Source organism: Macaca nemestrina, chromosome 11 (assembly GCF_043159975.1).
Source record: "Macaca nemestrina isolate mMacNem1 chromosome 11, mMacNem.hap1, whole genome shotgun sequence".
NCBI classification, from domain to species: Eukaryota; Metazoa; Chordata; class Mammalia; order Primates; family Cercopithecidae; genus Macaca; species Macaca nemestrina.
The window spans coordinates 17,960,450-17,984,748 of NC_092135.1; the positions used below are offsets into that span (position 1 = coordinate 17,960,450).

General features: G+C 40.5%; 1 protein-coding gene across 3 annotated transcripts in view; it reads right to left on the reverse strand.

The window, feature by feature from the left end:
- The window catches only part of LOC105492540 (NCK associated protein 5), an 891,224-nt gene that overhangs the window by 76,293 nt on the left and 790,632 nt on the right, over positions 1 to 24,299 (reverse strand). The gene's annotated exons all lie outside the window — the stretch shown is intronic.

Here is a 24,299-nt window from a genome sequence, read left to right on the forward strand (position 1 = left end):
GGAAAATATGTTCTCTCACCATCAGAGAACGAAACCAGAAATCAACAGAAGAAAGATGTCTGGAAAAATTTCCAAACATTTACAACTTACACAGTACACTCCCAAATTTCCTGTGTATTAAATGGAAAATAAGATACTATTTTGAAACGAATGAAAATACAATGGAATGCAGCTAAAGCAGTGCCTTAATGAAAATGTATAGCACAAATAAGATAGGTTTAAAATAAGTGTTCTAAGACTTCATTTTAAGAAACTAGAAAAATAAGAACATACTAAACATAAAGTAAGCAGAAGACATAAAAATAAGAGCTGAAATTAAGAAAATTTTAAAAAAGAAACACAATGTAAAAATCAATGAAACAAAGAGCTGGTTATCTGCTATGACTAATCCAACTGACAAACCTCCAACTACATTGACTAAACACTGACTAAAGGAGAAAAGACAAAAATTCTCCATATTATGAATGAATAAGGAGGCATCCCTACAGATCTTCCAGGGAATAACAGATAATATGTATGTATGAACAAACTTAAGCCAACCCGTTTTACAATTCAGATAAAATGGAAATATTCTTTAAGAAATCCAACTACCAGAACCCACTCAAGAAAAAAGATAAACCAAATAGTCCTATATTAATTAAGGCAATTGAATTTGGAGTTAAAAATATTTTCATGAAATATTATAGACCTAGATGTCTTCACTATTGAATTCTACAAAATTTATAAGGATGAAAAACATGATCATTTCTTTATAATCCCCTTTGGAAAACAGAAGAGCAAACACTTTCCACATCATTTTATAATGACCATGTTACCTTGATATCAAACTCAAAGACATCATACATAGAGAAAAATATAGATCAATATAACTCATGAAAATGGATGCAAGAATGTTTAATAACCGATTTGCAAATTATTAAGCATTTTTGCATAATTAAGGTAATTACTCACCAAGTGGCATTTACCCAAAGAATGTAAAATTTGTTTAGCATTTAAAAATAAATCAATATTAAAAGAAAAACCATGATTATCTCAAAATACATAGAAAAGATCATTTAACAAATGCAACATCCTTTCATGACAGACAAAAAAAAAAAAAAAAAAAAAAGAGACTATCAGCAAACTAGGAATAGAAGAGAACGTTTTCATTCTGTAAAAGTGTAAAAGGGCATCTACAGAAAACCTACAGATAACAAATATTTGAAAAAATAGACTGAATGTTTCCCCACTGACTGAGAACATGTTAAGAATGTTAGCTCTTACCACTTCTATTTAACATTATAATGCAACTTAATGCCAGTGCAACAAGGCAAGGAAAAGAAATAAAAAGCATAGAGATTAGAAAGAAAAAAGTATAACTGTCTTTATTTGAGGACAATATAATTGTACACATGAATACCCTAAGGAATCTCCCAAAACTTTATGAGAACTAATAAGTGAGTTTAGCAAGGTTACATCGTACAAGGATAATTTAGCAAACTCAATTGTATTAGTATGTATTATAAATAATTGGTAATTAAACAATACTATTTCTAACAGCATCAAAATATGAAAAAACCACATCTTATAAAATGGCGAAACATTGTACACTAAGATGTACAAAACATTGTAGAGATACATTTAAAGAATACTGACATAAATGGAGAGATCTGCCATATTCATGGATCAGAAGACCCAATATTGTTCAGATGTCAGTTCTCTTCAAATTCATCTACAGATTCAATGACATCTTAATCAAAACACTACTAGGCTTTAAAAAAAATAGACATTGACACATTGATTCTAAAATTATGTGAAAATGGAAACATTTTCATAAAGTAAAACAAGGTCAGAGGTCTGACACTACCTGAATTCTTTATAAGGCTACACTCATTAAGAGAGTGTGGTATTGGGTAAGGATTTGCATATAGGTCAGTGGAACAGAACAGACATTCCAGAAACAGACTCACACACATATTTTCAATTGATTTCTGACAAAGACAACAACGTAATTTAATGGAAGAAAGATAGTGCTTCAACAAAAAGTATTAGAAACACTAAATATTCATCTGAAGAAAAGTAAACCTTACTGCTTTCCTCATACTGTATATAAAAATTAACACATAAACCCAAACACAAGATCTAATACCACAAAACATCTAGAAGAAAATATCAGAGTATCTGTGGCCTTGGATTAGGCAACAATTTCTTAAATAGAGCAAAAAAAATGAACCATAAAATAAAAACATGATAAATTAGATTTAATCAAAATTAAAAATTTTGTCTTCAAAGACATGGTTAAGAAAATTAAAAAGCAAACAACATACACCCATCATGCAACACAGCAATGACACTCTTACTGTTATATGTCCCCGCAAAGACTTATACACAAATGTATATAGCAGCTTTACACATAATAGCCCCAACTGGAAACTATCAAATTGTTTATCAGCCAGTGGATAAACAAATTGTGGCACATTCATACAACAAAATACTGATGAGCAATAAAAACATAAACAAACTAAAAAAACACTGACATAACATGGATGACTCAAAAGCATGATGCTTATTAAGAGAGACTAAACCCTCAATACTATATATTTTATAATTGATTCCATTTACATGAAATTCTAGCAAAGGCAAAACTACACAGATAGAAAGCAGACCAGTGGTTCCCTGGGACCAGTGGTATTAGGAGAGGGTTGGGTGTAAGAGGTATGAAGGACTATTTTGGGTTGATGAAAGTGTTGTAAATCTTGATTGTGATAGTGGTTATACAACTGTATACATTTACAAAAACTTATTGAACTATATACTTCAAAAGGATGAATTTTGTTATATGTAAATTATACCTCCATGAACCTGCTTCTAAAGATTTTATACCCAGACTGCCAATAAAAAAAAAAAAAATACTGAAATCTAACAGTAAAATCTGGTTGAACACAGCTGAGCAGAGGAACTGCGCTTTCCCCAGGGTACACGCTTGAATAATCATAAGAGGCATCTGAAAGTGGTGTTGGCATGAAAGGGTCTTCAAGAGTCACCAGGGAACACGACTGAGGCTATTCCTTAATCCCAGATCTAGGCAGCTCACAAAGGGCTTTGTGAATGCCTTTATCTTTTCTATAATTGTTGGAAATGGCTATTATTATCCTCACTTTACAGGGGAGGAAAGCAGAACTCTGAGAAGTGAAATGGTCACTTGAAGAACTGCCAGCCTGACTCTAAAGCTCAGGACTTCTTATTCATCAACCTCTTTCCAGTAGGGTGGGGATCCCAGGCATCAGAGAGGATGTGAGGGGTCCCGCAGCCCACTACTTCTTTAGCTTGGAAGAAGGCCAAAATCCCTGGTTTCCATAGCTGTGTGCCCCAGACTCTCCTCTGCAAAGGGGGCCTCTAAGGAGCAGAGCCCCTGATTCAGGACCTTACAGGTAGCTTATATGTGCTCTACGCAAATACATTTGACCTCCCTTACACCTCACCTTTCTGCAGAATAACATTTGTTGATTATTTACTACTGGGCAGGTGCTTCACTTGTATTATGTCATTATGCAATGTGTAATGGACACATTTTACCTATGAGGAAACTGAAGTTTAAGGAGGTCAGTAACTTGCCTGTAGGCCTATAGCTATAAGTAGGAAAGCCAAGATTTGGATGAATGCCTGTGCAAACCTCAAAGCTTCAGGCTTGATTGCTATGTGGTTACAGTACCTTCTTCTGTATTCAGTTTACCAAGCATACTGAATCAGTAAGCATGCTCTTGGTGGAAAGTAACATGTTAAATGGTAAAGAATGGTATTAGCTCACAGTGCAGAATTAGAGCCAAGCTTCAGGGCTGCCTTAATCCAGGGCCTCTGCCTCTATTTGCCTGCAGTTCTCTTCACTGTGTCCCTGCTATGTATCAGTTTTATCTTCAAGCTGTTAGCAGGAGGCTTTAGTAGCTTCATACTAGTCAGCCACACACTCCCAAGTCTAAGGGAGAGAGAAGTTGACTCTCTGTGTGACTTTCTCTATACCTCCAACCACCTGTCCCTTGAAAATTAGGCAAATAAGGTTATAAACTCATTCCCAGACCAATTCGTGTCTCTTGGAAAATGCTGTTCGCTGACTGGCCCAGGCCTGAATTTCTGAACCAATCACTGGCAGGGAAGACTGCCAAGACCGCCTTCATCAGGCTTCACTCCTGGAGTAGAAACGTCTGCTACATTCTTTCTTAGTCATTACTTCAGTTGAGTTGACAGCAACACTTTGTCTATAAAGGGAGTAATTTTTCCATTCTTCAGATAAAACACATGCACAGAGAACATATGTCTCTTAGGGACATGAGCACATATGCAGAAGCCAGAATTCAAAGCCAGGTCTTCTAACACCAAGTCCAGAGCTCTCTGCGCTGCTCTGCAACAACTATACCTTTACCCTACTCTCCCTGTTTTGAAGAAATTCCATTATGTTGCTAGGATATATTTATCTTCTAGTTCCCTCCTTTAGTATTTATAATTTTGTTTTGAATTCAATTATGATTCCCTTATGGACTCTAGTGAACCATTTAAAACCAAGTCAGGAGACTTTTTTTTTTTTTTTTTTTTGAGACGGAGTCTCACTCAGTCACCCAGGCTGGAGTGCAGTGGCGTGATCTCAGTTCACTGCACCCTTTGTCTCCTGGGTTCAAGCAATTCTCCTGTCTGTTTCCCAAGTAGCTGGGACTACAGTTGCATGCCACCACACCCAGCTAATTTTTGTATTTTTAGTAGAGATGGGGTTTCACCATATTGGTCAGGCTGGTCTTGAACTCCTGACTTCAGGTGATCCACCCGTACGGCCTCCCAAGTGCTGGGATGACAGGCATGAGCCATCACGCCCAGCCCAAGTCAAGAGACTTTTTGTCAGCACTTCCTTTCTAATGAGGTTTTATAGCTATTATTTAAAATAAATACATAGTCTGATATACCTTAAAACCTATTTGGTGTGATGTAGTTTCTTTTTTTTTTCTTTTTCTTCTTCAATCTCATTTTCTTTCTTATTTTGGAAACAGTGTCTTGCTCCGTTGCCCAGGCTGGAGTGTGGTGGTACTGTATCTCCACTCACTGCAACCTTTGCCTACCAGACTCAAGCCATCCTCCCATGTCAGCCTCCCCAGTAGCTGGGGTTACAGGTGCAAGCCACCATGCCTGGCTAATTTTGGTATTTTTTTGTAGAGACAGGGTTTTGTCATGTTGCCCAGGCTGGTCTTGAACTCCTGGGCTCACGTCATTCACCCGCCTTGGCTTCTCAAAGTGCTGAGATTACAGGTGCTGCACCCAACCGAATCTCACTTCCTAAAATAAAATCTCAAGTTGAAAAAGATTGTTCTTTTAAAATTCTTTTTCCACATTTACCATCAACGTACTACCAAGCCATATCCCCAGGTCCTTTGGCTCTTCCTACCTGTATTTACTCTCTCTAACAGACCTAATGAGAAGAGGTTCTGGTCTTTGAGCTTTTAAAGCAAGAGTGTTAAAAAGATAGCATTTTTTTTTTTGCCTTAAAAGACATATAAGACAAATGACATGTGGGAGAAAACCTTCAAATGTCCGCTTAGCCACACAAGACAGTGTTTCAACTAGAGTTCCAATGGTACAAAAAAGTCCCTTGCACTTTGGGCACGCTTCACGTTTAAACTATGCGGCCATGAGCTTCACCTCCTTTTATCCTCCCAACAATCATGCTCTGAGTGGGGAAGGCAAAAATCAGTATACCCAGTTTACAGATACAGAAACTGAGGCAAAGGTTTGTTTAGTTAATAAGCGGCAAAACTATAACTGAAACTTACGTGTGGTTGTTTCAGGATCATTTTTGTTTAGGTTGTGTTATTTTGATTTCTGAAAAGCTAGGAAAGTTGTATGAAAGATGTCAAGGCTCAGGAGTAAGTTTAGCACCTCTAACCCTGCATTTTAAGTTTGAAACTTGCAAAGTTTTTGTCTTTTTTTGTGTTCAGGAAGCGTAAGCAAGACTTGACAGAAAATTTGATGAGAAGATGCAACAATCATTTTCACATTAAGCCAATATATAAAAATTCAGAAGATACTATCAAGAATATGTTGGTATCATCTAGTGTAACTGTCATAACTTGGCCTTCCAACAGAATGAGATCATTGTATGTCAGATAATATTGAATGTGCTGTTGCTTCTTTAGAAAATGTGTATTTTATGGAGACAAGGAGAAAGAGATGAAAAGGCATCAAAGACGCTTTTCATTTTTCCAAATGTGAAGACTTGGGAGTACCGTCTTGGGGGTGCTCCTAAAATAAAGAGCGGAGTTACAGCATGGGAAAAGATCATAATAGGAGAGTAACCATGGTGAGGAGAAGACACGGGAGCTGAACAGAAGAGTGATGCTGGAGGCCACATTAGAAATATCTAGTGCTAAGCGTGAACATTTTGTTTGTGAGCAGAGTTGCTGGGAAGTAGAAAGGAAAACTACAGTGAGTAGCAGTGCTGCAGGTGGGATTAAGCAGAAAGCCAGGGCAGCTAAGGGAGCTTCAGGATAAAAGGCTGAAAATGTCACTGCAAGCTCAAGCAAGTCACAGAACACTTAGGGAGCCCAAGCACACTTGGAAGGAATTAAGGATAGAGCCAAATGAGGAGAACGAGGCGGAGACTGAGCAGGTCTCCCTGTGGGGTCCTGAGGATGGCGGCAGAGCAGAACATGCTAGGGCTTCAAAGGTTTTTGACAGCTACATCTGCTTAGATGTGCTGGGGAAGGAGAAACTTCACTCTGAAAGACACACCTCAGCCCCTTTATTGTTTCAGAAGAGGGCCTCTTAGCTTCTTGTTATAGTCTCATGTTGAGATTTGATCCCCAGTGAAATCTGGCCCGGTGAGAGGTGTTTGGATCATAGGGGTGGATTCTTCATGAATAGTTGGGTGCCATTCTCACAGGATGGAGTGGGTTCTCACCTTTAGTTCCTGAGAAAGATTTCCCTCTACCCCCAAAAGGTTGGTTGTTAAGAAGAGCCTAGGACTTCTTCCTCTCTTCTTTCCTCTCTTGCCACGTGGTGCCTGCTTCCCTTTGCCTTCCAGCATGAGTGGAGGCTTCCTGAGGTCTCAACAAAAGCAGACGCTGGCACCACGCTTGTACAGCCTGCAGAACCACAAGCCAAATAAACCTGTTTTCTTTGATAAATTACCCAACACAGCCTCAGGTATTCCTTTATAGCGTCACAAATGGACTGAGATACTTGTATTCCATATGCCTGCAGAACTCTCTTCCAGAAGCCCAGTTTGTTATCTATCCTTGTAAATATAAACTCACGGACGGGTATGGTTTATTGTGGAGCAATGTACATGCCTACAGCCTGTTCTCCTATTTCGAGGCCTCCATCATCCTAGGACACTCGATTCAACTTAGCAGGGTTCAGTTGCTGGTCCCAACACCTGTCTGGATTAAAAGATCCCTGTGCAATTACTGAAGAGAAGGCAGGTCCATTCATGTGTCTCTAGGGTGTTGCCTTCTCAGGCAGGGGTTGGTGAAAAGTGGGGATTTCTCACACCATGCATAGTGGATTGTCCTTCTACCTGGAAGTTTCATACCACCATTCAATACAACTTAGATATACAAAGGAAGACCTGGTGCAAATTCAGCACAGCAGCCTGCCCACTGTGGAATCCTGGACACACTGGTTCAAGGGGGAAAAGACCATTTAATCTGGGTTGCCTGGCAGACCAGTCTTCTTGCAGAGCAGGGCAAAGTGTAAAATGCAGTGCACTACTTGTCATCCTCTATTCTGGCCAGTCAGCACAATTATCTACATGAAGAGCAACTCCCACTGATTTCAGCAGGAGCATCTCATGCATGCCTGAAGTCATCATTTTTGCCCATAGAGAAGCTTTGCTCTAAAACACAAATTCTCTCTAATAGGCATCTGCAACTGCATACTGAATAAATATACCATTTGCGGGCATGCAGGTTTTAGGGGCCTTGGGCCCTTTCCCCATGCACAGGCTTCCGGCATCTTTGGTCCCCTTACGGTGAGGGGAATGAACACCACTGCAGAAGCCATACTCCTCTGCGAGGAGGCTCACATCTTACAGACATCAAAATGAGTTTTCAATTCAGACTCAGTCTAAAAAGAAAAAGCATTGAGCTTTGTTCCACATGAACTCAGAGGGCTAAACGGAAAGTCTTTTATCAAAGCCTCTTCACTAGGGCTCCTGCACCACTGCTTTACATAAAGGATGATGATTCAGGCTGGCTGGTGTCTGCATCTTGGCATCTGTAGTCGCTACCCACCCCCTGCCCAGTTTGTAGAATAAGTTTATTGGCTTAGTTTTCCTTGGCCTGGGTGAAGCAAACATGGAAAGATGACAGCAGTTCAACTTCCTCTAGTTGATATTCTAATTATCCTGTTAAAATCTAATTATATGCCGTTGCTTAAGTGAAGGTTCTCCAGAGAAACAGAACCAATAGAGGATGTGTGTGTATAAATAAAGAATTGGCTCACATGATACCAAAGCGGACAATTCCCAAGATCTCCAGGGTAAGCCAGCAAGCTGGAGACCCAGGAGAGCCCATGTGTTATTCTAGTGCAAAGGCCCAGGAAGTTCAAGACCCATGAAGAGCCGATGTTTCCATTCAAGCACAAAGACAGGAAAAAACAAATGTCCCAGTTGAAAGGTAGGCAGGAAAAATAATTCCCTCTTACTTGGGAGACAATTAGCCTTTTTTTCTGCTTGGGCCTTCAACTGATTGGATAAGGCCCACCACATAAGGAGGCACCATCAGCTTGACTCAGTTTACCAATTTAAAAGTTAATCTCATCCAAACACACCTTTATGAAAACACCCAGGATCATGTTTGGCCAAATCTCTGGGCACGCCAGGGCCCAGTCAACACATGAAATTGACCATCACAGGAATTAAGGAGAGGGTGTTTGTGGCACACAGCAATGATTAAAGAGCCAAAATGAGGAGAAAACATTTTCTAATTCAAACACAATTTTTATGCCTCCTTTGAATAAACACCTGATGAAAGGTGGCCTATTTAATACAAACTCAAGAAAGCCACCTTGCTACTAATCTCCACTCCAAGCTTGAAGAGACATTGTTATTACTTAGGAATTAAACTGGTGTTTCAAAACTACTTTCCCAATATGTTTCTGATGTAGACTCCTTAAATCTTGTGGAAATGGTCTGAGAATAATTCTACATCCATTTCCCAGATGAGACAAAGGAGGCTCAGGGTCATAGCTTGTTTAGGGTCATATTTTTGGAAAACAAATGTGCCTGCATTTTTAAGAATTCAGGAGAATGCCTTTACTGTCCTCTCTCCCCACACTTTTAGTATATGGTAGAACTTCCACCTGTAGAAATGATGGACATCCTGGTTGATTCAAGAGTTGACTCAGCAGCAGGGAGAAAGCAAGGGTTTTGAGGGAATGTTTTTCAAGGGGGGACTTCAGCAGGTGCTCCCTCCTTGACGTAGCTCATTTTTAGACACTTGGCCCCGGCTCTGGATCCCAGGAGATTCCTTGGCATTTGGGTGGCACGCAGGGCACTGCGGGTGACCCATCCCCTTCCACAGGGCTTTACTACTTGAGCATGTCCAATTGCTGGGAGCCATATCTCTTTGCCCAAAGGTAACAGCTCCAGAAGCAGCCCAGGAATAATCAGTGATGGGAGTTGGAGATAGAGTTGGGAATGAGCTCCCTCATTCCTCAGGTGAGAAAACTCTTGAGACTCGCATTCTATACTCCAGGGTTTCCCAAAGGCTAAGCTAAAGTAGTAGCCAGGCTGAAGACATGTGCCTGTGGCATGCACAGTTAAACAGGGCCTTGTGACCTGCTGCTGCTGTCTTGAAATTCTAATAGTTTTTAAGCAAGATATTCTGCATTTTATTTTGCAAATTATGTATCTGGTCCTGGTGGTAGCTGGCATGATAACATGTTTTCATTGGCTGGTTTCTCTTCTCTGTCTGAATTCCCCTATCGATCTTTCCTGTACTTGCTGGTAACTTACTTGCCCTTGAATTTCTGTTACAGCAAGTACTTCTGGAAGACCCCAAACTAGACTGTTGTAAATGTCATTATAATCCTGAATAACACTGTAAATAATCAAACAAAGCCATCCTACTATTTTATTCAAGTAAGACAATAATGCACATGGGTTGAACAGTCACCAAAAATAGTCATGTTTCCATCTTCTGTCATTACCATACCTCATTGTAATATCCAAGGGGTTTATTAGGAAGTAATAACCAACTAAGCTTCCCAACTCCTCTGCACTGCAGACCAAGTGCTCAGGTGAATCCAATATGCAAAGCACTCCCTGAAGAAGTAGGGCAATAAACAGCAGCAGAGTTGACATTTCAACAATGGCTCTGCATGCCATCTGTTTTAAAGAAATTATTTGTCTTTGCCAGCATGTCAAGAAGAGTAAGTTCACATAATTTGGGAACTACTAAGGCACGTATATTCTTTATTATTTACAATGACAGGATTATACATAGACATCAAGTCTTTCTGGTAATGTCCAAAGAATGTTTTTTAAAAACAGGCCAGGGAAATATGAACTTTTCATAGAGTTCAATATTGAGGCAGGATATTAGAGTGATTCATTCTTCAATTGAAGTTTCAGGAAATGATGTAAAGAAGAATTCTAGTTCAGAAGCAGATCGGATAAGCTCATCAAATGGAAAGTCCATGTACTCTCCATTTTTATAGCCCTAGGGTTCAGCGCAATGCCTGGAATGAAGTCAACGCCTGATAAATATTTAGTAACTGAAGTGAACTTCGTTTATGGCTGTGCCTTGAGGTTTGAGTACCAGAAAATGAAACTGACTCACCTCTACCTAGGGAGCAGCTAGCATTTTTCCCATTAGCTCCTTCTTACTGGCTGGAACCTACTGAATGGGCGAAGCCCCAGGCCATGAGGACAGTCTGGGAGGAAGAGGATGAAGGCAGTGAATGGGTAGCAAGTTGGGGTGAGATACCGCATGTGCCTGGTGGTTGTGGTTTAGGCACCTGAAGTAAGAGGGGATCCCATGCTTGAGAGTTGGCTGGAGAAACAGAAAGCCATCTTAGGCCTTTCTCATCATGTGTGAGGCTTATGGCCAGGAACTTTTAAGACCAAGTTCATCCATCCTTAAGGCATTCTATTCTTCAGTATGAACCCTGTTACCAACTCATGGTGAATTACGGGCAAGGCACAATGCTTTTTTTATGCCATACCTTCTGCATCATTCAGAAAGATGGTATCTAGCTACCGTTATCTCAGACAATCATTTTTAATAATAACTAAAGGCCAGGCACAGGGGCTAATGCCTGTAATCCTAGCACTTTGGGAGTCTGAGGCGGGCAGATCACGAGGTCAAGAGTTCAAGACCAGCCTGACCAACACGGTAAAACCCCGTCTCAACTAAAAATACAAAAATTAGCCAGGCATGGTGGCATGCGCCTGTAATCCCAGCTACTCAGGAGGCTAAAGCAGGAAAATCGCTTAAACCCGGGAGGTGAAGGTTGCAGTGAGCCGAGATCGTGCCACTGCACTCCAGCCTGGGTAACAGTGAGACTCCATCTCAAAATAATAATAACTATAATAACTATAATAACAATGAAGATTGATGCTAGCACCTTGAATGGTGTCAAACACTCAGATGCAAAAGCACATTTAATGTTCTCCATAATGCTTCAACTATTATTATTATTATCTCCATTTGGCAGATGAAGGAATTGGGGCTCAAAGAGGTTCAGGAGCCTATTCAGTTCCTTGGCAAAGGAAGAACTGCAGAAGGCCTCTGTGACCATAGCACCCAGGCTGTGAGACTTGCAGGAATCAATGAAAGTACACTCAAAAATGCAAAACTCGAGGCAAATACATGCTGGTAACATTACCAAGAAGGTCTAAGTTCTGTCCAGAAATAGCTGGATAAGCTTTGCAAATTTTCTAGTGTACTTAGATCTGATGACTGAAACACTGTCTTTCCACAGAGCCTCAGGAAATTGGAACTTGAAAAGGGCAGACAATTTGAAGTTCAGGTAGTACACCTACCTCCCTCAAAAAGTTGCAGAAATTTGGGCCAGGGGAAAGCATTAGAGTGTATCTAGAACAACCCCTCTCTCTATGGTCGAGGAGAGTTAGACACAGAGACAGAGAGAGACGAAGCATTTTGAACTAAGTGACAGAATCCAAAACTCTGCTTCTGATTCCTTCCTGCTCTGCCACCACCAACATTCATTACCATATTACACTGTCTCTGCATCACTTTTAAATCTCCTTAGAAAAACCTGACTCAATTATAACCCAGAGAATAAGTTCTTTTTAAAAAAATTATAAGTTGTGTACGAAAGGAACTGATTTATCTAAACATGTTTTGAAGCAGAATTATAGATAAATACTTTGAGACCAGGAAAACATTTTGACTGCGTCAATGGTGAGCGGAAATGACATCTTTGGAAATGTGACACATTCGTTTGGAAGCAGGGTGGCCAATGCCCACTCCAAATATGTTCTTGTACACTTAGGATTCCTTCCAAATGGCTCTGAAGGTAGAACTCATGCCTGAGTTTTCAAATGGGCAGAAACTCACTTTAAAGTATATTTCCCCTCTGTTTGGGAGCTGACACAATTGAGTTACAGGCAGAGACTGTTTATCACCAAGGCATGAAAGTCTCTCTTCAAATTCCTCCAGCTTTTATAATCAAACAATAACATCTCCGGAGTATAGGTTTGAGCTACATGAGAAACATATTGGAAATTGATTCAATGCTCCTGGCTTGGCTGTAACCATGTTTCATAACCTGGTAACCTCTCAGCTTGCTCTTCCCCCTTCCTGAAAAGCTTTTAGCTGCAAGAAGGTGGCAAAGTAAAGATAAAGCAAACATCATCCTTTTATCTGATCCTGTGCAAAATGAGTGGAGCAGACACTGTACCAGTGATGATTGCTAAATGACTCTTCTCACATTCTATCAATGGGCTGATGAAAGAAATTAAGACTGACATTGATAAGTTATTTTTCCAGGCACTACCGTTTTCAAAAAATGAGGATTTCTCTTTAGAAGCAATAAGCCCTGGTTGCATGTCTATGACTCATTAAAAAGTACCCAGATCAGTTCCACCTTGTAACAGATTAACTGGAAAGATACATAGTTTTCCTTTCCCTATATCCCTTTTCTTTTTCTCTGGCACATCCTCTTAAAGGAACATCCTCTTTAAGGATTCATTCAAGCCAAGAGCACCCTGTTCTCAAGATCCTTTTCCTACCTACTTTTCTCAGTCACACATTTCATTAAACAACTCAATTTTCATCTCCACAATTTGCCACAGCCCTCACCCGATTTATCATTCTAGCATTTTACATCTCTCTCAAGCTAATGTATTTCTCAAACATGCCAGATTTAATGGACATATCATTGGGAATCCAGGTGAAACTGTGGATTAAAGAAACTGGTGACTAACAGGAATTCTTGATGTTATTTTACAGGATGGCAGATAAGGAAACAGCTTGTTGAAATCCCCTTGGCTTGCTACATGGCAAAACTGGCTGAAACTGGTTGGAACCAATATAGCTAACTAGAATATGCACAGAATAGACTTGCTTGCCAGATAAGTGACCTTTTGACACCGTAGTGAGAGGTGACAACATGCTACCAGCCTTCGCTCTCGGAGCCTCCTCGGCCTGGGCGTCCACTCTAGCAATGTTTGAGAAGCCCTTCAGCCCGCCACTGCACTGTGAGAGCCCCTCTCTGGGCTGGCCGGAGCCAGCTCCCTCTGCTTGCCCGGAGGCGTGGAGGCAGAGGCGCGGGCGGGAACCAGGGCTTCGCGCGGCGCTCGCTGGCCAGCGCGAGTTGCCGGTGGGCATGGGCTCCGCGGCCCCTCAGTCGGAACTGCCCGCCGGCCGGGGCAGTGAGGGGCTTAGGACCCAGGCCAGCAGCTGCAGAGGGCCCGCCCACGCTGCGCTGGAATTCTCGCCTGGCCTCAGCTGCCTCCCCGCGGGACCCAAAGCCCACCATGCCTGATCGCCACCTCCCACCCCTGCACGGCGGGAGCTTCCCGAGGAGCGCCGCCCCCTGCACCGCCTCCCCTGGTCCCATCTACCGCCCAAGGGCTGAGGAATGCGGGCGCAGGCACAGAACTGGCTAGCAGCTCAGCCTGCGGCCCGGTGGGGGATACACTAGGTGAAGTCAGCTGGGCTCCTGGGTCTAGTGGGGACTTGGAGAACCTTTATGTCTAGCAAAGGGTTTGGAAATGCACCAGTCAGCACTGTCTAGCTCAGGGTTTGTAAATACACCAATCAGTACTCTGTATCTAGCTAACCTAGTAGGGATTTGGAAAACTTTTCTGTCTAGCAGGGTGTGTCTAGCTAAAGGATTGTAAACACACCAATCAGCACTCTGTCTAGCTCAGGGTTTGTAAATACACCAATCAGTACTCTGTGTCTAGCTCAAGGCTTGTAAATACACCAATGAGTATTCTGTATCTAGCTAACCTAGAGGGGACTTGAAGAACTTTTCTGTCTAGCAGGCTGTGTCTAGCTAAAGGATTGTAAATGCACCAATCAGCACTCTGTGTCTAGCTCAGGGATTGTAAACGCACCAATCAGCGCTCTGTCAAAATGGACCAATCAGCTCTCTGTAAAATGGACCAATCAGCAGGATGTAGGTGGGGTCAGATAGGGGAATAAAAGCAGGCTGCCTGAGCCAGCAGTGGCAACTACCCCTTGATAAAGTATCTTGTTAATTTCATGTTATTCATTAATTTGCTGTTTGTTCCTTCTTACCATATTGTTTAGTTTTGCTCACTAAACAAATAGAATCATCCTGTAAGTGTTCTGCTACAAGTGGCTTTTTTTTCCAACCAACATTGCTTTTCAGATGAATCTATCATGGTACATGCAGCTGAAGTTCATTAATTTTCACTGCTGTATAGTATTCCACAGTAGAGGTATTTCAAAATTTGTCTATACTTTCTACTGTCAATGAACATTTGGGTTATTTTCTAATTTTTGCTTTGATGACAATGCTACTACAATCACTGTGCTATGTATTTCCTGATATACTTGTTAAGGGTTTTTCTAGGGCCATGCCTTCCAAACTTTTTAGACTACTATCCACAGTAATATATTATTTTTTATATTATAAACAGTACATCTTTGTATGTGTATCTATTTAGAAATGTAACCAAAATGTCACAATATTTTTCCTTATGCTTGTATGACACTCCAATATTTTCATCAGGAAAAAGAAAGAAAAAGAAAACAAAAACAAATGCCAACCTTAACTCACAAAATCGATTTCATGACTCATGGAAGAGTACAGTTCAAAAAGTCTTTGTTTAAAATGTATTTTTTCTGTTATTAATACAGTTATACCACGTTTCTTTTCTTAAATATTGTGTGGTATTTATTTTTCTGTCCTTTTACTTTCAATTTTCCTGTGTTGATATTTACATTTATTATATCTAAACAGCTATAGCTGCTTGATAATCTTTGCCTTTTAGAGATTTTAGTCTATTTACATTTATTATAAATCCTCTATATTCAGACTTCTACCTTTTATTTTATGCTTTGTAGTTGTCCAGCTTTTCTATATTTTTCTTTTTTTTCATGTTTTCTTTTGGTTTGTGTTTCTCCTCCTCACTATTTCATTTTCCCCCTAGTTTTTCCACTACTTGGGAAACTTTATATTTTATTTCTACCCTTAAATTTAACCTAGAACTTTTCACATGCAAATATAACTTACCAAACTAATATATTAATCATTTTCCTTAACAATATAAGGACATTACTTGCTTACTGCCCATTCCCACTCATTTCCAGTTCTATTATTGCTCAGGACTTATTTCTCCTTTGACATATTTAATAATGTACTTTTATTGTTATATATAGAGTATTTACCACTGTCTCTATTTATTAGTTCTTGTGTTTCAGATCTTCCTGAGATAATTCTTCTCCTGTCTGATGTAAACTCTCTAGAAGTTGATTTAGTGAGGATCTACTGGTAGATAATTTATTATTAATTTTTTTCTAGCCTTGGAAAATGTCTTTGTTCTTGAAGTGTAGTTCCACTGAGTATTCACTTCTAGGCCAATAATTAATTATTTTGTCTCAGATACAAATTAGATCTTCAATCACACTGAAGATATAATTCTAACGTCTTCCGGCTTTCATTGTTATCAGAAAGAAGTTCACTGACATTTTAATTGTCAGTCCTTACTAGGTAATCTGTATTTTCCTTTTGTTGTAATATCTTTCCTTTATTTTTGGTGTTCTACATATTCACCAAGATGTGCCTAAGTGTAGATTTCTTTTTATTTATCTTGCTTAGAGCTAATTTGGCTTCCCTTCTGAGGGTTGGTAACTTTCTTTAATTCAGCAAAATTCTTAGTCATTAATTCTTTTAATATTATGTCTGTCCTTTTCATTCTATTCTCTCCTTCTGGAGCTGTAATTAGATGTATGTGGATTTTATCATCTTTTCTTTGATGTGTCTTAACTTCTCCTTCATATTATCCACTTCCTTGTTTCTCTGTGATGCATTTTGCGTAATTTTTTCAACTGTATCTTCTAGTTAAGTAATTCTCTCTTCAGCTGTGATAAACACTATCTACCAACTTTTAATTTTTTGGAAGATTTTTTTGGTTCCTTTCTTAACTTCTATTTCCATTTTTATTTAGATATACTAAATCTTTTTATATTCTATATTGGATAATTCTCAGTTTTGCAGTCTTTGCAGGACTCATTCTATGTATTACTGTTTTTTCTGACTCTCACTAATGAGTCATTCTTTTCCCCCTCATGTTTTCATTGATTTTCTATTGTGAGTTAATTTTACTTGGAACTTCATTTGTAAGTAAAGTTTAGAGTGGGTGCCTTGAGAAAGGATTTGAGATGGGTTCTGCCAGATTCCAAGGAGTACTGTTAATCTGAGTCTGCATTGTTTTTTAACTTTTCATTATGGTAAATGTCAAATGTATTCAAACTGTAATATATCCTCATATACCTATTGCCCAATCTTAGAAAATACTAACCTTCTGCCATTCTCATTACATCAATTCCTTCTTTCAGTTTCTTCTCTGGAGTATTAGAAGCACAACTGGGACCCTTTTGTAATTTGAAGCTGAGGGATTTATGGGACACAAAAATAGTGAATTAGGTCCCTGAGCCACATGAGTGCAAACTAATGATTCACAATCTTCAGAGGAAACATTTTCCTCTTCTTTTTTTCCCCAGCTATTGTCAAGACAGCATTAAGGCTGAGTCAGGAATTTATTCCCAAAGTCTTCCTCTCCAGGGCAGCTTTGAAGTTACTGCTCTTTGGAGTCCAGCTTTATGCCGAGGAGAGGATTGTGAGTCTTTGATCTAACATTTCACCCTACTCAGGCCCTTGGCTTTCACTATGTCAACAGTTTAGCTCCTTAAAACCAGGCTCTGGGTAGGGTGAATGATGGGGATTTGAGGAACGATAACATGTTTTTCAAAGTCTGAAGAGTTTCCCAGGATATGAGACTTTCGGTGTTGAAACCAAGAAAGTCCCAGTACACTGGGACCAGTGGTCACCCTAGCTCCAGGCCACTAGAGACTAGCACATGCCCCATGGGCAAATGCTGGCTATGGTATTCTCTTGCTCCTGTGGATTCCGGCTTTCTTGCTATTCCTAGCCTGTGATGAATTCTATGCCTGCAGCTCAGCCATACATTTAAGAAAATATGTAGAATTTTATAACCTATACTTTTAGCAGATGTGGCATTCTGTGAAAGGATTTTGAAATTCTAATTTGGCATATTGCCAGATAAAAGAAAGTCCCTGATGATTCATTCTTTTGAACGGAGCCCACATTTAAACATATATCATATGTCACATAAGAAATTTAGGAATTTGGCTTCTGGTGAAAAATGGGAAGACTTGCTACATAGGGCTAGCATTCTTCTGTGCTGACAACTGGAGCTGCTTCCCTGAAACAGGTCATATTCTCTATATACCTCAAATCCCCATCACTCATATAATATATGCATGTGCCTGTCAAGCCCAGCCTGTACCACTCATTGACCCAGGAGCTTTTTCTACGTTTGTAACTCCTGGCCAATCTACAAAAGGGACCCTTGGAATCTGGTGCCTGAGAGGTGATCTAGGAAACATCTGGTCATCACTTAGAATTCCTGGTGGTTATTTAACTTTCACAGCTACAGACTGTAGTCCTGGTTTGGATGATGGTTCCACTCCATCCTCGTCACGCTGCTGAGCAAGGCACATAGCTTTGAGAACATCCATTTCCTCATCTGCAAATAGCGACCATCACACTTAACTTGCAGGGCTGATGTGAGGACAAAACAAGGCAGCTTACGTAAAACACCCAGGCCAGTGCCCAGCATATAGAAAGCTCTTAATAAGGAGTAGATAGGCCGGGCGCGGTGGCTCAAGCCTGTAATCCCAGCACTTTGGGAGGCCAAGACGGGCGGATCACGAGGTCAGGAGATCGAGACCATCCTGGCTAACACGGTGAAACCCCATCTCTACTAAAAAATACAAAAAACTAGCCGGGCGAGGTGGCGGGCGCCTGTAGTCCCAGCTACTCGGGAGGCTGAGGCAGAAGAATGGTCTAAACCCAGGAGGCGGAGCTTGCAGTGAGCTGAGATCCGGCCACTGCACCCCAGCCTGGGCGACAGAGCAAGACTCTGTCTCAAAAAAAAAAAAAAAAAAAAAAAAAAGGAGTAGATAGTAACGTAATATATATCATTGTCCTACCTTATTCATAATTTTCTGTCCCATTGGACAGCTTTCAGGTGTTTGGGCTGAGGCACACTGCTATCTGACTTTGTTTTGACCTTCACCTATTCCTTTCTATGCCATAAGTTACAAACACAGGCTTATACTTACTTTAAGTGACTTAACTGCCTTTTGGGAAGTTGAAGGGACTACACAAAGTCAGGTCTCTGTACAGCCAGTTCGTTTTCCCCAACTTTGTACTTTAGAGCAATAGGCCTTGGAAATGGGTGGGGAAAGGGAAAAACTTACTTAATATGTCTCATTGTGGCCTGTTCAGTGGAGCCTTTCCCTTTCAGGTACCTGGGTTAATTCACACCACCTTGTAGGGCTGCATGTCTGCCTCTGGCCCTGGCAGCTCAGCTTCCTGATCTGTGGCCCATCATTCTTCTCTTTCTTAAATGTCAAAGCCTTCCTTCTTGCACTTCTCAGTTTCATGGCAGGAAAAGCTACCAGCCCCATGGCTCATTCTTTTAGAGTCTGGGGGTGCTAATCTGAGAACCACACTGTGCTATCAGCCAGCAATGCTCACTGTGTGCCTTTCCAGAGATTACCTGTATCGTAACAAGCCACTGGGGACTTTCACTCAAAGGAATCGCCAGTGGGTGGGAAATTCAGACATACTCTGCTAGGCTGGCATGAGAGCTCTTTTTTGGGTAGGGAGCCCTTTGGCAATCCTTAAATATTCTTGGTTGTCTATCTTTTCATATGAATACATGATTCCATTTATCACAGCACATCACTGATCAGGGAAGAGTGTTTCATGAGGAGGAAGCTGACTGGTGCATTTGGTTGGCTCAAAGATAAGTGAGAGAAAATGAAGAAGTATTTTATCGTAAAAGTCTAAATATGAGCATTGTAGTGATCAAACGTGACATCTTAACACATAGGTCTTCTTTTGAAAATATCCATAGTCTCTGTATTGTCTGTAGGGGCTAAGTTCAAATATCTAAGCTCAGCTTTCAAGGTCTCCACCACGTGGTCCCATCCTACAAATCCAACTGTATCTGCACCTCATCCTGTGCTCTAGCTAAACTGGTCTCTTGTGGACTCCCCTACCCTCCAGTGTGCCATGCACCTTCCTATCTCCAGACCTTTGCTCACGCAGTTTCTCTGGACTTCAAGGACATCTTTCCTTTTCTGATGAAATCCTATCCCTTAGGACACTCTGCTGCAGATCAGAATCACCTGCGGATCTTTGAGAACTACAGACGCCGGGCTCCCATCCCCAGACACTGGGATTTAATTAATATGGGGTGTGATTTTGGTATCAGTATTTTCAGAGGCTTCCCAGGTGATTCTGATGTGTAGCAAAGTTCGGGAAAAATTGGACTAAATGGCAAATGCTCTTAAACTTCACTGTATTACTCACTCGCTCTTGCCTTTTTCTGACAGACAAAAACCAGCGCTCCCAGTTCCACTAAAGCGGGGCTCTGCACCCTGCTCTGTGCCATCAGATGTATGTAGAGCACACCATTCTCTTATCAGTGATCACACTGCATTGGAATTATCTATGTGCTTCTCTGCCTCCTTGCTAGACTGGAGTTCACAGAGGGCAGATACTATGTCTTATTCCTCTTTGTATGCCCTGAAGCTGATACAGGGTGTGGTTTGCAGCCAATGCTCAATATAGGCTTGTTGGACTAAATAGAACTTAGCTCCCTGGTGCAATCCATAGGAGTAAATATTTTACAGGAGTGAAAAAGCCATACTTTTAACACTGTAAGTCCATAATTCTCTCTCTAGTGAAAAAACAGAGGAAAGGACTCACAGACTAGGATTCAGTATGCTCACAAATACAGAAACTTCCGGTGACTGTCTCTGCTATTGAGAAGAAGGCACTCACCAGGAGCAAGCTGACAGTAAAACCAGACAACCAGTCAGGAGGGAATGAAAACCATGGAGGGTGACATATAATGTTATATAAGTACAGGGCTTGGGGTGTAGTAGGTAGTCAACGAATAAATATGAATATTATTATTTTCAGTCCTTGGTCAGAAGATATCACATGGTCTTGTTTCCATGGACCTCACTTCATGACAAGCAGGGTTTACATTTCAGGCTGCCTTTGCTGGCTGCAAAGCTCTCCCTTTTGAGTCTATCACTTGTAGTTAGTTATAAGTGGGTGAACTCAGTGCAGCCACAGTGGACATTTCCTTGACCAAGCTACTAGTCTACAGTACCTCTTAAATGTTATTTTGTATGTCTGAAAATGCAGAAGTAAAATTATCTTGGCAAATATTACTACAGGATCTGAACCATATAAAATCACAACATCCTATTCCCCATCTCTCCATAGGCATGATTATCTAAGTAGTTTCGTGCCAGTCTGATAGTAGTCAACAGAATAGGATCTATCAAAGTTATTGAGAACATTTGCACTTCCCACTCACATTTTGTTCTGATTATCAATAGCTCTTCCTGCCTACAATTAAGCCTAAATGTGTTAGCACACTATTAAAAATGTGACACTCGACTTAAGCAGCCTTCTGCTCAAAAAGCTGTAACAATATGGTCAACTTTCTAAGATATACTTTTATTTTAAATATGAATGCCATTTCCTCTATGTTAAATTTCTAAACTTTCTTCAAATCTTCTTGGGGAGGAAATTGTAAAAGTTTAAATATGAGCATCGTAGTGATCAAAAGTGACATCTTAAAGTGACTTCTTCAAATGAGACAGATAATTATCAAGGACTTTGATTGCCAGCTAGACTACTAGAAGTCCTAATGTCCTATTCAATTTTAGGGAAAAGATAATTCTAGATGCATTGTATTCCACAAAATATTTATTTGAACATCTACATACTTTGTTGGTGAACAAGTATATATTTATTCATACATATGGTGGTGGCAAATTAATCCAAGTCCAACATGTTTTCTCAAAAAGTTACTCAAGGTTAACTGCACAGAAAGCAGTGATCGTTCAAATTATGCAAAATAGGAACTATGCATAAATCATTGAAATCCATCACATCTTTTCTAACAACTCTCCAAATTTGTTTTTCTATGGAATTTTTTTTTCTTTTTCTTTTTTTTTTTTTTTTTTTGAGACAGAGTATCGCTCTGTCCCTAGGCTGGAGTGCAGTGGCACGATCTCAGCTTACTGCAATCTCTGCCTCCCGGGTTGAAGTGATTCTCCGGTCTCAGCCTCCCGAGTAGCTGTGACTACAGGTACATGGCACCATGCCCAGCTAATTTTTGTATTTTTGGTAGAGACAGGGTTTCATCATGTTGGTCAGGATCGTCTCAATCTCTTGACCTCGTGACCTGCCCGCCTCGGCCACCCAAAGTGCTGGGATTACAGGCGTGTAAAAAAAAAAAAGAAAAGAAAATCATAAGGAATGTAAACTGTATGAGGCAGAAGGACAAGATAGGAGAGTCTGGCACTGCTCTATTAGCTTGACCACCTCCCTCTGGGCTTTCATATGTGACAGCAAGAAATTTCTATTCTTATTTAAACCATGGCACTTTAGAGTTTCTTCTGCTCCCATCCGAACCTAATTCTACTGGTACTAATGGTTAGAAAAATCCAGTCGTGGATTTAAAAATCAATGTGGTTTGGAGAACTCAGATGATTGGATCCACATATGGATAACTACTGTTAGACATGTTCTATTAGGGCTTTGATACAATGAAGTAGGTCCCAGAGTTCCTTTCATTCTGATAAGCATCTAGGTCTTGGGTTTTGTTCTCTATATATAGTGAAGCACTTGCTTCAAGCGCCTGTGAGATCTTCCCCCCTTTCCTGACCAAAGAAACAACCACAGCCATCAACATTCTGGCATTGGACCAGGCATTCTCTCCTCTGCTGGGTGAAGAAGCTGCTCTATTTGCTGACCTTCAGTTGAATGTGGTGTAGAGGTTCCTTGATAATAACAACTGTACATCATATGACTCTTTTATTCTTTTTGTCTCTACCTAACTGCAGATGGGCACATTACTACTGTGGATTAGATGCTTTATGGTTGGATGATAAAAGCTTATAAGAACAATGTCTGTGTTACCAGAATGGCCATTATACATGATGCTCCAAATCTCCTCTATTTAGCTTAACATAGCTTTGTCTCAATTCTTAGCCTTAATGCAGGCTACTTTTCAAAAGCAGGGTTCTACCACAAAAAAACTCTTTTTTCTCCTGGCAATGATTCCTGTGTAGTTCACTGAAGTAGGCCTCATCCTGTCTTTTCTTTTGCAACCCAAATTTGCTCAAACCAGTACTGAGTGCCCCAAACTTATAGATCCAAAGATCTGTAAGTTTTCTTTTTTCCTTTTTTTTTTTTTTTTTTTTCTGAGACGGAGTTTTGCTCTTGTTGCCCAGGCTAGAGTGCAGTGGCATGATTTTGGCTCACTGCAAGCTCTGCCTTCTGGGTTCACGCCATTCTTCTGCCTCAGCCTCCCAAGTACCTGGGATTACAGGCAGGTGCCACCACACCTAGCTAATTTTGTATTTTTAGTAGAGACAGGGTTTCTCCCTGTTGGTCAGGCTGGTCTCAAACTCCTGACCTCAGGTGATCTGCCCGCCTTGACCTCCCAAAGTGTTGGGATTACAGGCGTGAGCCACCTCGCCTGGCCTGAGTTCTTCTTAACTACGAATGAAACTTTTCCTGAGTTCTTGTTATAATACAAACATGTGGCCGAAAAAGGTACCTGTATAATCCGTTACTACACAGATGTGAGTTAGTTTACCACATTAGCTAGCTAAAGTCTAGGAGAGGATAAGGAACAAAGAAATGAAACACCCTGAAAAAATGGAAATATACTGATTTATGGTGTTAAGTTACTCAAAGGTATTTACTGAGCACCTATTGTCCCTCTGCATGATACATTAGCTGCAGACAGGAGAGCCCCTCTGGGGAAGAATGGAGGAAGGACAATAGATTGGGGTGGCAGGATGCTTCGGAGGCAATATCAGTTTCTGGAGTAGGGAAAAGAGCACCTCACAGGCAACTTCACAGAGCTATCCAAGGAAAGTCAGAGCATCAGGGTAAGACCATGTCCTCTGTCATGCTACACTCTGGTAGTAGGAACCCTTCTGGCTCCTGCAAAAGAGGCTAGGAGTACACCCAGACAATGGGGGAGGGTAAATAGACCTCATTCAACCAGGGGGCACTGTGGCCTATGCCCTTTAGACTACTGGGAAGATTATTCTTTTCAACTCTTTTAAGTTGGTGGTAAATAACATGTATCTTTCACTTCATGAACACCTACCATACAATCCCAATAGGATTCAATTTTTTTGTGTGAATCCTATGGGTTCTGCTTCAATAATATTCTCCCCCAAATTCCTCAAAGGACATTTTCTCCTCTTTATAAGATTTTACAAATCCCCTGTTTCCTCCTAGGGAATTACTTTTTATTATAATTGGCTGATGTTTTCAATACAAGACAAGGAATGGTATTTGAATTCCTACTAATTGTTAACTGTAGTAGACAATTAGTATAATACATAGGGTAAAGGCATTATAGTTAGATAGCAGGAAAGATTAATTAGAAATACAGCATTTGTGATCATTGTTGTTAATATTTCTATTAGGCTAGGCTAGCCATTTGCTGTGTTTAGTCTGACACTTATGAGGGCAATTTT